The sequence below is a fragment of the Anser anser genome (assembly GCF_964211835.1).
Source record: "Anser anser genome assembly, chromosome: 7".
Lineage (NCBI taxonomy): Eukaryota > Metazoa > Chordata > Aves > Anseriformes > Anatidae > Anser > Anser anser.
Window position 1 is genome coordinate 7,070,966 of NC_139727.1, and position 21,703 is coordinate 7,092,668.

Genomic DNA, 21,703 nt, shown 5'->3' on the forward strand with positions numbered 1-21,703 from the left:
TTTAAATTATCTTAAATTCTCTTAAATAATCTGTAAATGCTTGATGTAATAACTATTAAAGATAACGTACTACAGATAACGTCCTTTTTTTCATATTTGTATGTTTTCATTCTACCGCTGCCTATTCTTAAAGATGAGAGGTTAAGGCACGGATAGGTTATTATGGTTAAATATTTAATTGCTAATTAATGTACTCATGATGCCAAGTATTTAGATAACCAGCTGCTGTTGTAGTCTCTGCCTACATGAAGTTAAACATGTAGTCAATGTGATGTGGCCAGAAACTGGAAGTAATTTTGCAAGAAACTCCATAATTATACACACAATCCACGCTGGGATGGAAAAAAAAAAATGATGGGACTTTCCAGAAATGGAAAATGTAGAAATATTTTGATTCAGCATATTTGAACAGTGTTCATGAAGGCACATTTCCCTGGCATTTTTACGGCTTATAAAAGGGAATAGAACTTAGTCCAGTAATTAACAGTGCTAAAAACATTTAGAGTCTGGAACCAGCCTTCAATATTTGACTCTGGATCAGAATATAGATATGTAATATTATTTATTTATTTAACTCTAATATTTTGTGACTATTTCCTTATCAGAATAACATAGATTTAGAAGAATGTGTTTAAACATCAGCCATACACGCTCTATGATGAAACTGAATGCTTAGTTTGCAAAATTGAGTTTTGCAGTCTAATGGCAATGGAGGCAGACAAGCCTCAATGTTTCCAGTTACTAGGTAGAGGAGGAACTGAAGCAGTTCACTGAAGGGCTCAGAGGATAGGTCAGCATCTTTGCTTTTATAACTGTACCAGGAGGCCACAGCTTATGGTACTGTGGCATGAAACCCTGAAACCCTCCTTGTTCTAGTCTGGTTGCATTAATTATTTTAAGAAACCTCTAGCACCATGCAGATTTTTTTTTTAAACCCATTGAGGCAATTGAAATCATAATTGGAGCTGTCTGTTCCTCATTTGGATACCTAGTATATCTCCCATTTGTTAGCATATGGTCTCTGTACCTTGTTGTACCTTGTCCTTCTTAGCACATCTTTCCTACATTGATGTGTACCTGGAGAGAAGTTGCTGCACTTTGTGTGGTCAGTAAGCAGCAGATCACTGCTGGAAAGGAATTACAGTAATTGACTAGTGTGGTCACAGTTAGCTCTGTGGGAGAGTTGTTAGGGCTAAATGATGTTATAATGGCATTTTGGCTCAAATAAATGGTAGCAGAATAACAAGATTTACAAGTAGTTTACAAATGACCAGGAAATGCAAGTAACAAGTCCTAAATTAACACGTATGTTCTGTTAACAACAATCCAGCTCCATCAGTGGGCAGTACAGATGACTTGAGGGGAAGCAAGTTCCAAGCTTACTGAGAACAAGTGACACAACAGCTGTAAACTGAATTTGGGGTTTTCTCTAAGTACTTGCACTAAAAGTCCTCACAAATCTTTCAAGTGCTCTACTTAAAATGGAATTCTTTTACCATAGGCAGCAGAGTTTCACTGAGGATGAAGAAACTTTTAGTCGAGCACTGAGGCCAGATTCTCTCAAGAATTTAGGCACTTAATTCCTATTTAAGTGTTCCTAATCTTACCAATGAGAAATCAGGAGTGACAGCGGTGGATGATGTCTGTAGTGATGCAGTCATACTGTTAGTGCAGTTGCTATGACTTTTTCCAGAGGGATGTTCCTCACCCAGTTCCCTTGTGCCTCTCTGTAATAAGGCGTGTTATGAGTGTGCTGCCTCTGTGTGCTTTGCAGTGTGGGCTTCACCCTACAGTGTTGTCTGCAGTGAGCTGCTCTCCCATGGAAGGGAATCGAGCATTACTCAAGGATGTTATTTACGCAGTTACAGATACCTATATTTTTAGGTCTAATCACTCAGTACCTCTGTAAGCTAAGGAGATTTCTAGCCCTGTCTGTTTGGTACTCCTACATTGCAACTGCATATGGAATTGGAAATGGAGCAGGCAGAGACTTTATTTGCTCTTGTTCTTGAGGTCACCTGCTCTCTTACTCTCACAAGCTGTGGCTTTTGGTCTTCTGCTGCAGAGCATTGGCTTTTTAGCTTTTGGAAGTATTGTGAGGGGCTTGCAGTGCATGGCACATGGAAAAAGAGTTTCTGGGGCTCTTCCAGGCAAGACAATGCATGCTTGTTTGCAATGGAGGGTGGACTTGACTGGGTGTCCTGTGGGAAGGCTCCCTGATATATGTTCTCTAAAGCTGATGTATGTTCTCTAATGCTGGCCTACGTAGGACTTTCAGCAACAGCTAAGTGGTTTGGGAACCTGGAAATTCTTCACTTGAAATTGTGTTCCTTGATTCATCAGATAGTCTTTGAAAAATGCTATTTGTATTAGTTATAAATACACTTTTCTAAATGACAGATTGAACCTTTGAGATGTGTTTGTCAAGACACTTAAAAGATTGTTTGTTTTTACTTATGTTTGCAGTATATACATTAACTGTGACTGCGGACCAGGGTGGCAAACTTACTCTACTCAGATATGTCTACACCTTTAGTTGAGTAAGAAAAAATGTATCTGAACTAAGGCATAAATAGAAACAAAGTACTACAGAAGTGTTATGTATTAGGAGTTTGAGACACGTGCAATAAAGGAAGTGTAGTTTAACTGTAGAAAGTCAAAGGCTCTGAAAAATCTACAAATGAAATATAACAACTTATTTTCAGGATACGAGTGGAAACAACATATTTTTTCCAATATTCGCTCTTCTAATTTAGTAGAGGGAAGCTTTTACATAGCTGTTGTTGCCATGGTAACCACTTCCTTCATATCCATGTGTTCAGCATGTGTGTATCACTTTATCTCTTAGCTCTCAGAGGCAATATCATGGCATTGCAATTGGGAAATGGTTTTTCTAAAAGCGTATAAAACCTTTTAACATCTAGAAGATTCATTAAATGATCTTGCTCAAGAGAGGCTTAAATTATTCTTTTGGGGTTCTTTTACACTAAAGCTATGAATGTGCCTGTGTCTTATCTCATCAAACTCAGTGCAGAAGTAAATTTAAAAGTAAACAAGCCAGTGTCAATAATTTATTTCAAATGCATATGTACAGTGATTTATGGATTATACATACAGACATACATAAATAGATGGATTGTGCTTATATATGTATGCAGCAGTCATTGATAAAAAGAAACCTAAAGAGATTTTGCCACCTTTACCTTTTCTGTGGTTGATATATTTTGGTGCCAAATTCTATTAACTGTCCAGTTAACTTGAGACTGGGTCACATGAGCCATTGGTATCAAGCAGGAATACCCACAGCAGGAGTGCTCTGGTACTGCAGTGGCTTGAGAAATACACATAATTTCAGATATGTTCCTGTGCAGCTTACACAGTGACTAGCAACAAATGAGTGATTTTGCCCATTTAAGTATTTGTTGATTGTTTCCAATGTGCTTCTCCAGGGAGTCCACATACAGGTAGAAAAAGGGCTAAAAATTATGGCATAAACGAGTATATTGAAATATCTCGCTTGAAACACTAACAAAATGATTTTTAGTGAAGTTGAGCAACTGCAGTTCCTATAGATGTAGAAGGACCATCAGCATGCAGCTTTTGGAGTTTGCACTTACAAATCTTTGTTAGCCTTGTGAAGAGGGGGAAAAAAGCATCTAAAACTTGGAATCCCATGGAAGTTTCTTAGGTGAATAGTTTTGCACTATTTGCTTATTTCTTCTTTGTATGTCTAAATTTTAACTTAGAGCCTAAAATAAATTTGGGCTGGTCTTGTGACTTGGAGAGGAAAAGAAATAGATTTAGCAGTCATTAGATCAGATCCTTTGAGTAAGGCATGAGAGTAAAACAATTAAGCTTGTCCTTAGTTGAAGTATAAAACTCCATGCTCGACTTTGTTGATCTAAAAGTTCAGGAGCTGGGTCAGTGTTCACAGAATATTCTCAAACTCAGGAGAGAAACTGTATTGGAAAGGATCATCTTCTGATTGTAACTCAACTTTACACTGATTAATTATCAGCATATTTGGTGTTGTGACTAAACCTGAACAAAAGGAATTGATTAAAGTACTTTTTTGATTTTGATCAAATTGATTAAAGGTCTTTTTTCTACTGTACAGTATACAGGTAAAATTAGGCCAGAATTGAACCTGTGATACCTGTTAAAGGAGAATCACTTGGTCAATGTACTGAAAGAGTCTTGAGAATTTACCACACGTGCTGAAAGTAAAACTGTGTGGGCAGGTGTACAAAGAATATTTTGATAGTGTCTCCAGCACTGTGTTATTGCATTCAGATTTTCTTGATTTTCAGTGCAATGATCCAGCCTTCTGCTTTTAGCTATTTGCTGTTTGAAGGTGGTAATTAGCGTTGAGCAAGTCCCCTCTAAGTGAAGTCGCAATTTCAGTGTGGTATCTGTACTGGAAGATGTTCCCTTCTAGCTGGCAGTTGTGTTACCAATTGCTGCTGTGCACCAGTGTTAATTACTAGTGAGTAGGGGCTGACTTCAAGTCCAGTTGCTGAGCAAACTAACAAGCATCAGTTTCCTGCAGTGAAGCGATTAGCCCCTAGAAGGATTTTTTTGTATACTTATTTTCAAATTCCACTCAAGTTAAATGTATACATACCAGTACTTTTTTACTTGACAACAGAAGTTGATTTTGTTATTTTGGCTGCAACACAGTGAAATGGAACGTGATTTTTTTTTTTTCCTTTGTGTTGTTCCAGAGCACTGACAGTTTTTTATTTCTAAATTCCACTTCGTTTTTTTTGCTTTTTTTGGTTTTGTTTTGTTTTCAGGTATTACTTGCAGGGGATACACTGTGCTTTTTTGTTGTTTGTTTTCTTGTTTTCTGTAAAAACATGAGGATCTCTCAAGCATTCCTACTTCCCAACTGCGTTAATGAGCAGTCGCGGTGCTTCATACTAGTTACACAATTTGTTAAGTTCGGAAAGGTAAACCCAAGTCCAGATATTCATCCTGTCTGCCTAGTATCTGGTATGGCCTGCAGCTTTTCCTGTCCTGAATGGAGTAATCTAGAAAAAAGGATGCTGTGTGAAATTTTATATTGCTGAAAACACTTGTGTAAAAGCTAAGAGAAGAACTTGCATCTTTACACGAAATGTCTCATCCTCAAAATCTGGTGTATCAGATTTTGAGTAAAGAACCACCAAACTGTACCACTGAAATGAAGGTGGGCACTTGGCTTATGGTTGCATTGCATCTCTTGGCCTGTGGACTAAAGATACCAACTGAACTATAGCCCCTAAATCAGAGTGGTTTCAGACATTACAGCTTCAGCTGTCTGCTTGTTTTCCAGAGTTACTGCCCAGAGGCAAAGGTGTCAAAATGAGCTGTGTTCAGCTACTTGCATTTTCAGTCTGTCATATACATGCAAACGAGACCTTGCTGGCAGTTGAGGAAGCCTCAAATCCATTGGGGTGTGGTAAGATCTTGTTTGCTTTGGATCCTTCCATGAATGCCAAAATTGCGCTCAGCGTTGACAAGGGATGTCCACTGGATGCAGAACGCAGGTACTCAGAAGTGCTGCTCTGCTCTGGGGTCAGTAACCTCCTGCAGAGGGAGAGGACGGACAGATGAGGGCAAAAGCATCAAATCACTCCAGGTAAGCTTGCTGGAAGATGTCTGTCAGTTTCTAGGATCAGACTTACTGAAACTCTTCTGATTGATCCTAAAGGCCAGAAGAAACAGGATTTCAGGTCTCAGTACAATCGAAGAATGTAAACTGTATCAGTTACAAAATATTTTTTTGTGAGCAGGAACTCGGCTCCTGGCAAACTGCAAGAAGTGATATGAGCTAAATTATTCACTGTTTTCAGCACAAAGCTGAGTTTTAGAACAATAAATCCTGTTCTATTCAGAACTTCCTGCTGACCAACATCATGCTGAAGAATAATTCTTTTCTGCAAATGCTACTTGTGAATTTACTTCAACCATCTTTTCTGTATTTGGAATTCCTGCCATCAGAACTGTCTTTGAACACTGAAGACATCAGCTGGAATGAAATTTGCATTGAATAGGGGCAGTGCACTTGGTTTGCATTGTTGGCATCCAGAAATTAGAGCAATTCTCTTATCCTGCCACAAGCCAGCTCCTGCACAGCATGTCCTCCAAGCTCTGAGGAGTTCTGCGCAATCTCACATGACCATATTGGACATAATTCTGCCTGCAGTCTTGAGTAGTTAGTCTGAGGTTTATTTACACGTACAAGTTTCCTCACAGGTAAGAAGACACATACACACACACTGCCTACAGATTATTTGATTAAGAAAAAAAATGCTTGGGGAAAAGGACTGTGTTCTGTAATGGAAGAAGAATAAGATATACTGGCATAAAGAAAGACGATACTGGCATACTTTGGCTACATGGGGGACAATGTCTGGAGAATTAAGAAAAAAGTTCCTGTGCCAATATTGTTGTTTTAATGTCCAGACTACTGTTATGAATATGTACATTAATGTAATGATCTAAAAATCAGCCGTATGAATGTCTTTTTTTCAGTTGGCTTCTATAAGCTTTGGTTTAAGGACTTGTTTAATGTCTAGGCACACAAATACACACAATGCAGAGACCAAACATAACGGCTTATTTCCAAAGCAAGATGAAAAAGGTCATCTGCTTTTTATTATATATATATATATTTTTTTTACTAGTGTGAAGCTCTTTGTAGTTGCACATTTTCCTAAAGCTACCTCAACACAGCTAATGTCAACGTGTGGATGATTTAGTTCTTTGGCTTGTTTCCCTTGTGTACTTCAGGATTCCGAAGACATTATACGTTGTATGAGAGCAAAACTCCTTCCACTGGGAAATCCTAGACTTGGGTTATAACATAATTTCCTAAGTAACTCAATAATGATTTTATAATTGGAACTACCTAAAATATTAAGTGATTACTAACATAAAACTAATATTGTGTGGGATAGAGTGTTTGTAAAAGGGGACTTTCAGTCCAACATGTAAATATATAACTACTAGTCCCAAGCCATCTCACCCTTCCTGCCACCTCACCACTGGAGTTTGAAAAGGATCTCTAACATATAACTAGGGCGTTTGCACAGCTCTACCTATAGTGTGAAGAAAGTGGGTGATAAATAGGGTTATGCAAATGTTTTGGTACCTTAGTGAATGCATTAGCCTTCTCTCATTTACTCTCCCCATTCTTTTATGACATCTGTAATAAAAGGCTGTTTCCCATAACATTTTATATTTAAGAACATTTTGCTCTGTACTTGTGTGTAACAGTTATGGTGTATAGTTAGAAGGCAAACAGTTTGTATTGAGTATTCATTTGAATATCTCTCTTTTAATGGACAATTTAGCTTTTTGCTTGGAAAAATCTACTGATGACATTAACAGTAGTATCTTTTTATACTACTGCTATAATAATACTACTATATTTTTAATAATAGTATTATTTTTCTTTTACCACTGGAAACCTGGGAATTAGGAGACAAGTAGCAGTGCCTAACAAGTAGAAGAATCATGTAATTTCAGCCTTGGGGAAGGGCATTTCAAGATAGCAATAAACATACTTGTGCAGTGATTATCTGTAAAGTAAATACCCATGAAACTCCAGGTTTTCACCAACACAGAAAATATAAACAATTGTGTTGAGACAACTGCTGTGTTAGGCAATGCTTTCAGACCAGATTTGAGTAAAAAGAAATGTATGTAATTTTTAAGATCATGTAAGGAGTGATTCTAATTTCCCTCTTTTATCGGTTTTGGACTTAAAATTGTCAGCCAGCATATGCAAGATGTGGGGAAAAACTTTCTCTAATGACAAACTAAGATGGCAACTGTGTTAAAGCAAATCCAAGTAAAACTTCTCAGCCAAGAGGCTGAGTAGAATGCAATGGAAGTGGCTACTGTGCTCTGTTTTTACTATGGCCTGGTGTTACACAGGAGATTTTCTCTTTCAAATCAATCATTACAAACCACTTATACTAAAAACTGTAATTTTTCCAAATATCTAATTATACAGTCAACCAACAATTAAGTGTTTCAGCTTTGGATTACAGTATATGTTCTGTATTTTGCCTCATTCATTTGTTAAGAAAAGATGCATTAGTTTTGTGAAAGTAATGGCAAGCTTTCAGCTTGCATAAACTGAACAAAAATTGTAAGGTTTCAGTACATATGTTTTACATTTGGTAGAGACAGATCTTTCTGCTGGAGGAAATAATGTGATCGCAGCAACAAAAATAATGACCTTTGAATGTGTTTTTCTTATTTTTCTGAACAGCTTCTCCTTAAATATTAGTTCAGTCTAAGAATCTCTTGCATTAGTTGAAGAGGTTAGGTTTGTACCTGCTCACTTCATTAGCAGCTGTTACTAATTACCTGAGCTTAGCCATTAAAGAACCTGCAGGGGTTTGAGGAGAACAGTTAGTGTTTTTGTTTTGTTTTTATTTTTGTTTTCATGGCATTTAAGCCCGTCTTGTCGGTGGAAGAGTTTCAGCTGGGAACACTGAGGTTGTAGCTAAGTTCACACCTCTGTTGTGGGCTATGCTGTAGCTGTAGTCGCATAGCCCCACACCAGAGGCTCAGTGGAGACCCAGGTGCTCCAGGAGGGGTGATTCAAAGCAGTCTTTTGGGGCTGAAGCTGTGCCTGCAGGAGGTGGTGGTGTGCATCCCACTCCTTGTGTCTGGGGAAGTTGCATCCTTGCAAGTTCTAGCATCAAGCAGCCTTTGGACAACAATTTTCATTAAGCTCCAGTATGTGGACAACATGATACCTTCTAAGGGTATGGGGGAGGAGAATTGCTTCTTTATGGGTTGTTCAGGGCACATCAGGCAGTGTGTGCACATGGTGTAATTCATTTGGAGGGTTCAGGCTGTTTTCCCTAATTCATTATTTTTGTTCTGTGGAGTGGAACTGCTTTCTCACTTTTCTTAATCTAGCTGTTCACAGGTAGCAGTACAGTTTGTCTCTCTTTCCAGAGCATGTTGCACTGATGAATTCCAGTATTAATTCCAGAAGATAGGAGTTTTTTATTTTCTCTGTCATGCTCCTGTACAAGCTCTGATGGTGAGTAACCCTGGGAAGTGTGAAGATGGCAGTTCTGATGACTTTCAGCAGTTCTGTTGACTTTCTCTGCTGGGGAGAGATGAAAAAGGAAGCCTTTCTGCTCCATCTTCCCCTTGAGCAGCTGTGTAGGACAAGTCACACACTGCTCGTCTGACTCCAAGGTTAATGTTTGCCTCTTACTGTTGTTAATGGCATTTTACTATCGTGTACTAGATAAATCACATTGTTGGGACAGTCCTCAGAAGGTTGTGTTGCTCACAGTCTTGCCAGATCCAACTGGCTGTGTTGGACTTGAACTTGAGACACCTCCCAAATATGTGTGGTTATGCAGTTTTTGCTGATGGTATGCATGTAACAAATGAAGTCAGTTGATTGCAATAGAAACTGCCTGTACTTCAAAATATAAAGTATTAAAGCCCCATAAAATTAAAAAATAAAATGAAAAAAAGTCTACGGATTGTTCATGTTGATGGAGGAAAGCCTGGCATGATATCCAGATAGAGGTGGTACTAATGGATCCAGTCCACTTGGTTATACTTTAAACCGTGCACATACATGAAAATTAAAATAACCAGTGGTGATATGACTGAGCTTATCCAGTAGCAAAAAAGCAGTTGAACACTGAGGAATTAGCATAGCAGGGATATGCCACCAACATGAACAATGGATGATCACACACTTCTGTCTTGAGCTTGAACAAATTGAAAAGATGTACCCGCAAATCAGATGGGTGAGATAAAAAGTATCTAGACATGTATTTCTATAAATGCTATACTATATTGTGACGATTATCAGTGGTGAACTTAAGTGGGTTTTCTATTTCTTTAGCATGTGCAATTAAACAAGAGCAACCCGTGGATGTTTCAACCAAAGGACTTGCACTGAGTGATTTGTTTTCTTCTTGAGATCCATACTTACTATAGTGATAGTGTATCATGGTCTTGAGTTTATGTAGTTACCAGCTGAAAGATGGAGTCCCTATGGGAAATATCTTTAGCACAGTCCCTATTTGATGGTAGCAGTTGTTGAAAGGCAGTGCACTACCTCCCTGAAATTATTTCTTGGATAAAATTTAACAAGCCTCAGAAAAGATGTTTGGCAGGGATGCTTCTTAGCACTATTGATAAGATGTTTGAGCTGCATCGGAGGAAGGGAAAACATTCCCAGTACATTGTCAGGACCTAGCCAATACTAATTAACAAATCTGTGCGCCCCTTTAGTTGGGTGGCAGAACTCTTAACAAATGACTCCCAGGAGTCCATGAGGCCTTTCCAGTATATTGTTGGTGACAGCCTGGAACTGTTGGGATAGCTCATTAAAATGTACATTGGTGTGATGGAACAGACGAAAAGAAGCAGCAGTGTAAGCGAAACTGGGAACTAGGAAAAAAAAAATCTTTGTGGAACATGTCCACTGTATAAATCATTGTTCAAACGATCCCGAACTATCCATTTCATTTTACATTTGCCATTTGTTCCACAAAAGGTTTGGGCATAGTGCATTTACAGCTGTATATATCAGGCCCACACAGGCATTTAATTCATTTTTGGCTTTACCAGGTACTTTAGCTGGAGTCGTTATTCGTGGGTCAAGCACAGATTATTTTACAGAGCAGTAACAAGACACGGGACCAGACTTCTTTCCTCGCTCCAGTCCCTTTACAAGCCTGAAGGATCTAAAAAGCTCTTGTTTCTTTGCTGGTGGCAATGCCCCTGACAGAAGCCTCCCTCATATAACCTGTAGGGCAATCTTTCTGGATAATTCGCTCTAGTGTGGGGGCACATGTGAGTGTTGTGCGAAGTGCCAGAGCTTGCTTCTGTTTTCTGGCTGGTACAGGGGCTGCTGGAGGGCACAACAAACAGGATTAGTCCAGTGGCAACCTGTAAGCTGCAGAAGGACAAAGCTGGACAGCGGACAACACTTGTGTTTCAAGAAGCATTGGAAACATAAAAGGCAAATTCTGCATCTCAGAATAAGCTGTTGCTAACTAAAATTGAACTATTTTATTCTGGAAAAGCATTGTAAAAATTTTTTGACAGTATGGGAAACCTCTATACCTCCTCACCAAAATGTGCTTAAAAAACCCTCTTCTGGCCAAAGGGAATTAGCTTTGCCAATTATTTCTGTTGTTTTTATGGGGAACCACAGGGGCAGTTATAACTTACGAAATCAGCTCTTTTGGGAAATAAGTTGTGGCAGTGTAGCCAAAGCCACTGGAAAGTAAGATTTACCAGTGGTACAGATAAAATGTGGCTGTCCTCATTAGTTCCCCCACCTCTTGTCTCCAGCTACGCAGCCATAGCTTGGGTTGGGTATAGGATTGATAGGTCATTCCTTTGCATATGTCCTTTCTTCAGCTGGGATTCTGACCTGTGCCTTCACCTTCCACAGCTGTTTTCTGTTTCCTGATGGGTTAGCCTCTATGTCTCAGAGAAATTATGCAGATTTGTTTGAGACTGTGACCGTTTTGATGATGGTGCCTTGACATGAGCCTTTTCCTTAGGCTTCAGACTACCTTGAACATTGGACAAGGACTGAATGAGTTTCACTGGCTGATGAGCCTGCCTGCTTGCTTGTTTTAGAAATGGAATACAAAACTGAACTAAACATATGCCATTTTCATGGTGCTGAGTCCTCTTTACTCTTTTTTTGCTCCCACAACCTTCATCTAATTTTGAGGAAAAGTCAGATAAACTGTGGTGCTTTCCAGTATATTGGATTTGTTTTTCAGATGCATTTCAAGGCTAAGGTTAAGAGTAAGAACGAAATGTTGAACCTCATTGAAATCGTTGGAAACTTTGCTTTTAGGGGCAAACTTCACCAGGAAGAATTCCTTGGCAAATCATCTGTGTAGTACTCAGACTGTGGCTTTGCATGGTTATCCTAGGCTGCAATGTACACTGCCTATATACCTAAAAAACAAGCAAACAGAAAACACTCCCAGTTTTGATAGAGCTATCAGCAAAAACCCGAGCTTGAATCCTGAACAGAAGTAGTACTTCCCTTGGTATTTGTAGACCCACTGCCAATATAGCAGCAGCAGCTTGTGTTAGCCTAGTGGATAAGAATGATGCACTTCAGAGAGATGAGAGGTTCTTCACATGCTGTACAGCACTTTAAAATGCTAAGTACTTCCAAATATGGCAGTACTTATCTTTTCGTTTCTACAATATCTTAATTTAAAAAAAAATCATATTAGATTCTTGCAAGTGTTTGCTTTTATATTAATATATCCTCAGGGAAAACACATATTTTTTTCTGATTGATTTTATAATTTAACACCTGCTTTTAAAGATATTTAAAAACAGTGTTAAGCCATCGCATCCGTTTCTGTTGGATGCTATCACATGACAGTAACAGATAACTGCTGTCTTTCAGTAATTCCATTACCATTTTATATCAATGAATACTAGAGAACAAGGATGCACACTTCATAACAGTGCATTGTCTCTGGTATTCCTTCCTTCCTGTTCCTTTTAAGGGCACTGTAAAAATAACTCATAAGTTATAATGTGGCTAATTTTCCTGCCATGAGGGTGAACTTCCTTTTCAGGGTTTTAGACAGGAAATTACTGCTGATGAAATGTGTACAATTTACAGAAATGTGAAATAAAAAATTGCACTGAATAATAGAAGAGATGAAACAGACCTCAGAGCTACAGACTTTCATTTCACCCCTTGGCAAAGATGCCCTGGTCTGACCTGGTAGGTGGAGAGGGTCACTGAGCCTCCACTAGCATTCAGGCTCTTGGCTCCCTGTTGAAGGTAAAGGCAAAAACATGCTTTCACAGGAGTTGACAGGAGGGCATTTGGGCGTTATGCTGGCTTCAGTCAAAATACTACACCAGTAGTCTGCAGAGGCCTACAAACTAGTCTGAGATCTGTCATATTTCCTCATAAACCTAACCTCTGTTCCTTTGTAGCTAAGTAATGGTATGTAGTAAGTTACATGTATGACAGGCTTTTGCTCACTGAGGTTTAAGAACTATCAGATACGTAATACTGAATTTAGTGAGAAATCATGGTTAATCAGTGACAATACACTTCAGCAGAAGGAACATATATTCAAATATGAGACCTGCACAACTGTGTTCCGAAATGAACTGAGTTCTGCTGTCAGCTCCAGTGCATCACACGTGGTGATGAAGGTATGAGAGCTTTCAAATCTGCAGTTACCCATGTTCGGCACATAGAACTGGTAATGAAGGGCAGTGAATGGCAGGTGATCAGAGTGAGTGTGATTTTTGCTACAGTACCAAGAATTGGGTACACGGTGCCAGTCCTTCATGGTTATTTCTCTCCAAAAATAGGCACATTTCTAAAGGCTAAATATGACTTCTGGTTTGAAATTTTGCATAAAAATCAGGGAGCTTGTGGAACATGATGTTTGCACATTTCTCAGTCTGTATCGTGAACCTGGTAGACTTGCAAAGCTGTTCAATCCCCAGCCAGCCAAACTACAGTTTCAATGACCTGATTTTGACATTTGCAACTTTAAATTTAATTTAATAAGCAGAGTTATTTTTAGAGGAACAGTGCTGTTATATGGAAGGGCCAGCTCCAGGCTTACTGTAAAGGGGGATGGTCAGAGCCACAAAGCTCTAACTTAAACACCAAGTTCTGGTACAATCTGGTAATTATTCCTTTTGGTCCCCTTACCTGTATCTAGTCCCCGTGGCTTGTCTTACTGTCATTTTACCATTATCTTATTATCGTTACATGCACAAGACTAGATGCTATTTATTAGTTGGGCAAAACTGCTCATAGCTAATTGCCTACCCCATGATATGTTGCTTAATATTTAAATAAGATCCTTTTGTATTCAATATGTTAGCTTCATGGACAAGTTAAGGGACATTTGATCATGGTGGTTTTACTTTCTTACTGTTTTAACATTCCTCAATTAAAATTTGAGGAAGTACCTATTTTTGATAATGTGTTGAAAATACTTCTCCCTTGGTGAAGTTTCAAAAGCAATGACATTGGTATTCACCTTGATATATATATATTTTTCTTTTACCTAGGAGCTAGTATCTGAGGTCCCAGGAGCTGTGCTGATTTGAATCTGCCGAGAGCTGATGTGGCTGTTTTTAACTTTGAAATGAGCAAAGTTCTCCAAATGAGGGGTTTGAGTTGCTAGTTTCTCAAGCCCTGCATTTCATGCTGTCTTTTACTCAAAGAAAAATGAGTAAGACTTTTGAAATAGAAATACCTGTATTCTACACCTGTAAGTCTTTCTCAGACTTGATACAAGGCTAAAATAAAACTAAAAATAAAAAAAATCAGGTCACCTTAGATATGCATTGAACACCACTACTGTGGAAAGCACATCTGCATTATTGACTGTCACAGCAATCAGTATGTGGGAAAAGCCAAGAGTAAAAAAGTGATGGTGAGCACAGTACATTTCTATTAATCGGAGGAAGACTTGCTTTAAAAAATAGACTCTTTTTTAAAAGGGGATGATGAATTTAAATTGTGCAATATCCTAAAGATCTCTTTAAGCAAGTATAAGTCACTGGTATAAACTCTTGATCTTCACTGGGAGGAGAAGACAGAAAAAAAGATGTGGTCAAACTTCTTGCCAAATGTTTATCTTCACAACATTGTTTATTCTTTTTATTATGACAGAAATGTCATTTATAATCACAGGCTGGTAAATACCCACTTATTTAAGCAAAATTGAAGATATCTGACTTGTCTTTTGTAGCACTTGGTCTAAGATTTGTTTTACATGGCATACAACTTCCCAAACTTTTGTAATTTTGAAAATTACTTGGATGTTTCCTAATAAAAAAAATCAAGTGAAACGTGGATTTAGCTGAACAGTGATCATATTCTAATCAATCCATTGAAAAGCAGTGAGATAATCCAGAGTTAGGACTAATGTTTTGATTATGTAATGAACCAGAAGTGCAGTGTTGCACCAGAAGGTGAATCAATTTTTAAAGATAAATTGCTTGCCTTTGTGTTGAATGAGGTCACTCTTGCGGAATACTTTCAAATAAATTTTGGTAGAATTAAATACTTCTTTGTTATGGAGGCTTTTAAATCATTTTATAATGATGCAAAGAAAGATCTCTTCAAGACAGACAACAGGAGATACAACATCAGTTTACCACATGATACCACTCAGGTCCCAGTCTCGTCCTCCCTTTATTTTTAGTCCTGTCTAAATTCTTTAACCATAAGTAGCAGCAGGGTGCTGGGAGTGTTGCTCATATCCTTGGAAATAAACACTCTGGCGTCCCAGCAGTGCCAAGCATGAAGTGAAGAGAAGCTGTATAACGCTTCTTCTGACACAAATGGTTAAAGACTCCCAGGAGACAGTTTCTCTGTATTCTCTATCTGGGTTTTCATTTCTGAGGCATTTACTGAAATAAGCTAAGGATGATATAGCACCTGCTCTGCCCAGATGGTATGTTTGTGGGACTACATCAGATGTTGAAGATGCATGAATGTTTTTTATTATTATTATTTTTTTTTTTTTTTTTAACAAACGTAGGGGAGATGATCACTTTTCACAACCAGCCTCTCTCCTCCAGCATAAATTTTGCGTAGTGGTTCAGGAGTTTAAGTATATACAAAGCTTACCAAATTCTCTGTGTCTCATTCACTGAATCTAGCCAATAATACAGCAGCATCTCTACCTGTCCACACAGACTGGTATCTGTTACATACTTTGTTAAATTCCTGGATGAGAGGACTTCATTCTGCTCAGGTACATTTACATTAAAACTTTAGAGCCTCCTATGAGTATTGACTAATGGGGTGTTCAGCCAGTGCATCTTGCCTTTGACAGTGGGCCAAAGTGGGTGCCCTAGTATGAGTGAGAATTGGGCACGTGTACATGGTACCTCCCATATACTTTATGGCCATTCACTGTATGTTTAGTAATCCTCAAGAGATTTTTGGTTTTCTTTCTCTTAACTTGTACATTTTTCCCCCGAACTGTATCTACTTGGCTATATTTTTGTCTAGAAGTCTCAATTGTTACTGCATAGTCTTGAAGCATCATAAGCTTTGAGCATACCTTGCACGCTTTTCTCCCTGAGGTCCTTTAGAATTCTTGGGTGAGCACCAGCTGGTCCTGGGAATTGGTTAGTTTGCCCAGGCCTTCCCCTGTTCTCCTTAAAATCACCTGAATTTTGGAGAAATCTTTTAGGTTTCTGCAAAAGTAAAGGCTAAAGTATGGGCCAAGTGTCTAATAGTTCAAACATCACATTTTAATACATGATGGTCTTTTCAGTGGTCAGAACTGCCATAAATAACCTGAGTTTCCTGCTTTATCTTTGAGAACTTTCTGTTCTGATTGTCATCTGGCCTACAGATTATCTGATAGGATTTGTGTTCCTATGGTTAATCCAACAGTATTCATGTACATTAGGTGTTTGAAGAAAGATTTATAGGCAGTTCAGAGTCCTTTTGATAGCTTCTCTATCACTATATTAAAATATATACATAAAACACATGTATATAAGTAGTGTGTACCAATTTTATTGTTTTTCTGGAAATGTGTGCATATGCAATTTTTGTTTTTTATGACTATGATCAAACTTCATTTGAAGAAATGTACCAAGAGCTAGAGAGTTCAAACACTGCTCAGCTGTGTGTGCTAGAGAGGAGTTTCTGACAGGGAGTGAATGAACCAAGTGAGAATGATTTATATGTGAAAGCCTCCCATCATCCATAATAGTAATAAAAAAAATATATTATTAAAATGTGAAGTTCAAAGTATTAGAAACTTGGCTGTAAACTAAGAAACAGCTGGAATCTTTTTTCACAGTGAACAATTTTGGAAAAATCCAGAGCCAATATTAAAAAATGTGATAAAATTGAATATGATCAATTAAATAGGATCCATTAAATATAATGGAATAAAATACTGAAAAATGGAGGAAAAAGTCTTCATAGGGTGTTTATAAAAGTAAGTTAATCTTCTGATAAATAGGTTGTCATTAACATTCACAGATACCCTAAAAACACAAAGCAAGACAAAAACAAACAAACAAAAAAGCCTGCATATTGTTTTTTAAAGGAATTGTTTATTTCACTGTGAATTGCAATCAATAAAAAGGTGCCAATTTTCCAGTAACTTAGAGTCATAACTTAAGGGAAAACAGTGTCTGTGAGTACAATTAGCATAGTATGAATCTGCTCCTCATTAGAATTACACAAATTTCATGAATATAAAATGAGAAATAATATGAAATGAGAAATATTTCACTGGTCATATGAAGCACTGAGACCTGGGCCGTATCATACTTAATTGAGGAATTTCCTTATACTTGAAAACATTTGATAATATTTTAGTAGGTTTTTGATCTGTTTTCTGAAAATAAGCAGTTCAGAATGAAGTTTTTGGTGTTCCTATGAAATCATAGATCATTTAAAAGCAGTAACATAATGAAATAAGAGGACGCTTAGAAATAATACAAATACTTCTATTCTAAATAATGAAGTTAAAAAGCATTTCCTAGATAAATGTTAATTGTAGCTCATTGTTTAACATGTCAGTGGCTTACAGAGAGATTAGTTGAGAACATGGGGAAGATTAAAAAACAAACAAACAACAAAACAAACAAAAAAAAACCAACAGTGCTTTGTTCTGTGAGTCTTTCGATATCTTTTCTTGGGATCTTTTGCTGGGATCTTTTTGCTGTATACTGATTTTGACAAAGGATATCATAAGCTCTTTCCTGTCTGCAGCCCAGCAAAATTTGATGTGCAATATTTTTACTCTTTACTTTTAGTTTTTCTGTGGAAAGGGAGTATCTTTGTATAAGTTGTACTTCCATGTCTTCATTATTTGTATGTGGAATATACTGGAAAATCATCTAGCTAAGTAGTGTGGGTGTGATTGATCTACTCCTTTCCTGGGGGGGGGGGGGACGGGAATCTTAAGGAAAAACTAGAGCTCTAATGATTCCAAGCAATACTTGAAAGCCTGGAAATGGGTTCAGCAGCTGAAATTCAAGGATAAATGCCCATTGGCTTCAATAATTAAAATAATAATAATAAGAAGAAAATTCAAAACAGCTGCTTTGTCTATACTTAATCAGAACCACTTGGGATTCCTCAGGCTATGAATGTTATCAGGAAAGAATGTGATCTCTTTTTTTTTTTTTCCACCTACATTTCTCGGTACAATAAAATGATCATGTAGCTTTTGAGGGCTATGAATGTCATTGCTTTAAATTTATAACATACAACATTAATATTGACTTGTTAAAAAGCTATATGTTGCATCTAATATTACTTTGTTAATTTGCCCACAGGTTGATAATCACCTATGTACAGTGATAGGTCTGAAGACCACATTTCTCCTGTGTTCCACAAAATGGATCAATAGCATTCTAAGGACAAAGAAATCTGATCCTCTGCTGTTTAATTAGTGTGCACAAAACTACTAGAAAAATATTTTGCCCAGGTAGTTATTGATGCTGTTATATTTTCCTCTTTGTCTTCTGTGTTCCTGTGATGGCCCAGCCACTTCAGAGCAGCCTGCCTCGTCTTATTCTTCCTTCCCAATCTGAGTAGGATTTCCTCTGCTTTCTAAACGACCTGACTTTCTCATCCATTTTTTCACCTTGGATGCAGGGGCAACTGACACTGGCATAGCCTGTTTCCTTGGCTAGGCCGCAGGGCCTTGGCCGGGCTGCAGGGCCTTGGCCGGGCCACAGGGCCTGTCGTAGGGCCTTGGCCAGGCCGCAGGGGTTACAATGGCATCGATTGCAGCTCAGTAAACATAGGCCAAGCCCCAGCACGTTGCAGTCTTTCGTGTCTCTTTGGAATCACCAGGGTGATGACACACCTTTTTGAAGCTTTCTGACAGTTTTTTAGGATTTTGCATTTGTTCGGGGGGGAGGGGGGGAGAAATTCCAAAACACTGTTGCTGCCCACTGCTGTAGATGCCTGCTCATATCCTCCCACACTCCCTGCCACTCATAACTATCCTGCCTCAGGCCAGGTCTCTAGATGGCATACCTAAGTAGTTTTTTAACCTTAAACAAAACTTGAAGTGCATTCAGGAGACATAATAATAAGAACATGCTGGTTTGAACATCCCAAGGATATTCGAAGTTTTGAAGCGCTATTGTAACTAGCCTGCAGAAGAGGGGGATGAAGGAGAAAGAGAGAGTGAAAAGGTAGGAAAAAACGTCTCTCTCTGTCCCTTCTATTGATGGGCTTCCTGAAGAAAAAAGGTAGAAGGTGCAATTATTAATAGTTTCTGAGATATAGTTCCCAAAGTATGGAGTTGACGGCAATGCTGAGTCCAAATACTAGATTAGTCTCATGATCATTAATGGCTCAACATGACATCATATGGTATGGAATATTCTTTTGGACAGTTCAGGTCAGATGTCCTAGTTCTGTCCCAGCTCCTGCTGCAACCCCAGCAGCCTGCTCACTGGCAGGACAGTATGAGAAGCTGACAAGTCTTTGGCTCAGATTCTCAGCCACAAAGTTTCCATTAACTGTGCTCGCTATGAGAAAGACACGATGCATTTGGTAGATCAAGTCCCTCACCTAAATCACCTAATACCACTAGGATGCAACCTTTGGTCTTCAGTCTGTTTCCTGCAGTGCCTTAGAGGCAAAAAGTTGCAACAACCAGTCTTCTGTTCTGTTTCCTGTTACTTTTATACAGAGAAATGAAGAAAAAAAAATGTATGCAAGAGAAGAGGTGTAGCTGCAAGACTGCTCAAAAAGATATATAACTCATTTCATACCCTTTCAAGAGGTGATAGTGTCCCTCTTCATCCTTAAGGAACTCCTTAAACCCTCAAAACTAGAAGTAGAATTACCTCATGGTGATCTCATTTTTTTTTTTTTAGGCATGAAGTTATGAAGTTTCTAATCCAGTCTTTTATCTTGTATTCACAATTATAATGTCAAGATTGAATAATCTGCCTTTATCTCCAGGGTGACAGCTATGTAGGAACTTCAAAAGGGACAGTTTTGCCAGCATCTAAAGACTCTTGTTAATTACTATCATAAAGTAAAGCAGGATGAAAAATGGTATTTCTTTCTGATAGTGTTGTAAAAATATCAGTGATGAAGCAGTACATTTTAAGTACCTTAACAATGCATTTAACTGAGATCAAGACCATTTAATCATGTTGCAGGCTAATCTCTACAGGATACAATATAAAAAGACGTGTGTGTGACACTGATGGTTTAGAAAGCTCGTAATTGGAAATAAAATATTTTGCTTCCATTTTTCTATTGAAATTGGCTAAGATGAGTTAGTAATAGTGTTGATATACAGTGTACAGGAAGGCTTGTATTGTTATAAGTGTCTTGTAAATAAATTTTAACTTATATTTTCTCATCTTTTCATATTGTATATTCCAGCTTTATGCTGTTTTGACTGCTGTTGGACTTAAATGACCTAATTAGCATAAAGCCAGATTATATATTTTAATACTACCTGTAGCAAGCAATGTGCTGCCAGCAGAGAATATGAAGTGTATCAACCATATGCCCACATTTCTCCAGGGCTGGGGTTCTGCATTGAGCGTAGGTTTGTCTTTGTGGTACTTGTGGAGAGACAGAGGCCAAGTGAAACTCTGCAGATGGATGAACGGAGTGGCATTTGCTCCATAGGCTTCAAGAGCCATACGAAAGAACTCCTTAGGTCAAACCAATAGACTTAGACCCATGGCCAACAACTATGGCTACATTCTCATCTTTTAAAGTGGTTGTGTCCTGCTAATTCTTTCAGAATCTATGGAAGTCTAATATAAATAAGCGCCCAAGCAGTCACCTTGGTATTACTAAGGTGAAAGTAAGTACTTCATACAGCCTAATGATAGGTAAAAATAAGACTGAGGTTTTCAGAAAATATGTAGTATTTTCTTTACTTTTAAAATCTGGTTTAATATAATTTACCACTATTCATATCACTAAAAACATATTAAAAACACTATATAACTTAAAGCTGAATTGATGTTGGTGCAAGAACATAGATTCTTATAACTAAGCTCTTGCAGAACGGTAATTTTGTGAGTTTAATATTATATCAGCAAAGGTTTTGAATGGTAGTTAGTCATAGAATCATTAAGGTTGGAAAAGACCTCCATGATCATCTGGTCCAGCTGTCACCCTACTACCAATGTCACCACTAAACCATGTCCTGAGGCAGAGAGTGGGAAGGCCAGGCCTGCACCTGATGCCCCCCCCCAGACAAGGGCTGCCTGCGGGCCGTGTTTGAGGATCAGCCGCAGGGACAGAAGCTGTGCAGCTGCCACAGCCGCTACCTGGGGCTCGGCTGCTGCTGCCCCATCTGCGAGCCCCTTTTTCCCTGCGTTAAGGCGCCTTTATGGCCTATCCGGCACTGCGCAACAATGAAGGCACACAGTTATTGAATCATAGAATCTTTAGGATTGGAAAAGACCTCCAAGATCATCTCGTCCAAACATCCCCCTACCACAAATATCAGCCACTAAACCATAAACCATGTCCTTAAGCACCAGGTCCAACCTTTCTTTGAACACCCCCAGGGGTGGTGACGCCACCACTTCCCTGGGCAACCCGTTCCAATGCCTGACTGCTCTTTCTGAGAAAAAATGTCTCCTTATTTCCAACCTAAACCTCTCATGGTGCAACTTGAGGCCATTCCCTCTAGGCCTATCGCTAGTTATCTGC

The 21,703-nt window shown here is 38.4% G+C and overlaps 1 long non-coding RNA gene across 1 annotated transcript in view; it reads left to right on the forward strand.

Moving 5' to 3' along the window:
* The first annotated feature begins 8,197 nt into the window (after window positions 1-8,197).
* The window catches only part of LOC310902288, a 455,554-nt gene continuing 442,048 nt past the window's right edge, over window positions 8,198-21,703 (forward strand). Inside the window, exons 1-3 of the long non-coding RNA XR_014586613.1 lie at window positions 8,198-8,739; window positions 8,965-9,052; window positions 18,331-18,482. This is a non-coding gene — a long non-coding RNA (uncharacterized lncRNA). The remainder of the gene's footprint in view (window positions 8,740-8,964; window positions 9,053-18,330; window positions 18,483-21,703) is intronic.